We start from the raw sequence: 1,428 nt of genomic DNA on the forward strand, positions 1-1,428 counted from the left end.
ACGTAGCAGGGCACTGTAGAGCGTTGAAGGGCGTAGCAGGTTGTAGCAGGGCACTGTAGAGCGTAGCAGGGTTTAGCAAGGTATAGCGAGGCACTGTAGAGCGTAGCAGGACGTAGCAGGACGTAGCAGGGACGTAGCAGGGTTTAGCAGGACGTAGCAGGGTTTAGCAGGACGTAGCAGGGTTTAATTAGCTTTAATTAAAGCTAATTTAATTAGGGGGGCTCAGCCCTTAATGAGAATGTGACACGGATGCAGTGCCATGCAAAACCACCTCCACAACCAAGTTTCTGTTGACCCTGTCCTTGCTGTGCACCTGTAACCCCCAGGGTCACATAGCACTGGTGAACCTGAATCAGTTTTTCCTCTGTCACTAACAGACAAGTTTGCAAAGTCTAACACTAAAATAGATTTTTGACTTTTTTATTTAGATTATAAAGAAAGAAAGGGAAGTTTGGGGTCCCCTGCTGGACCTAATGCCCCCGCAACCGATACCGGATAAGCGGATGAAGAGGGATGGATGGATGGATCAATGTTTAGATTATTTTATCATTATGATCTTTAGGGGGGCTGAGATTAAATCTTAAATCTTCATTGTAACACAGTCAGTTGTTCCAGTCAATATTGTACGATTGCTTTGGCAAAATTTCCAAAAGCAGCAGTTTATCAATGTGCAAAAACCCTCAATAATAGTTGCTAAAGAAATACAGCTTCAATAGAAATCAAACGCTACTGGACTGATCTTGTTGGAAACGTAATGCTTACTGATATGTGGGGGGATCCAGAAACCTCAATGAGGACAGTAGATTGGTTGTTTGGTCTATAAAGGGTCAGAAGATGGGAATAATGTGGATCAGTGTTCCCCAAAAGCCTGAGAAGACGTCCTCAAATGTCAGTTTTCTGTCCGCAACTCAAAGAAATTCAGTTTGCCGTCCCGGAGGAGAGAAGAAACTGGAAGATATTCCCATTTAACAAGCTGGAATCAGAGATTGTCTAGTAAAAAATGACTCAATCTGATTAATGGATGATCGAAAGAGTTAACAACTAATTGATTCATCTTTGCAGCTCTGGTGTATTTTGTCACCATTAGCATGCTACCATTGAAACTCCCATGTAGGCATGGTGGTGTAGTCTAGTTTTTCACCTGCTTTCATTGTGTGTCGGTTTCCTTTGGTTAATTACTGCAATCCAGTCAGGCTCCAGAATGAACCAGAGGGCGGAGTTCAAGAGTGTAGCAGGGCGTAGCAGGGCACTGTAGAGCGTAGTAGAGCGTAGCAGAGTGTAGCAGGGCGTAGCAGGGCACTGCACAGCGAAGCAGGGCGTAGCAGGGCACTGTAGAGCGTGGCAGGGTGTAGCAGGGCGTAGCAGGGCACTGTAGAGCGTGGCAGGGTGTAGCAGGGCGTAGCAGGGCACTGTAGAGCGTAGCAGGGT

This window comes from Etheostoma cragini, chromosome 16 (assembly GCF_013103735.1).
Source record: "Etheostoma cragini isolate CJK2018 chromosome 16, CSU_Ecrag_1.0, whole genome shotgun sequence".
Lineage (NCBI taxonomy): Eukaryota > Metazoa > Chordata > Actinopteri > Perciformes > Percidae > Etheostoma > Etheostoma cragini.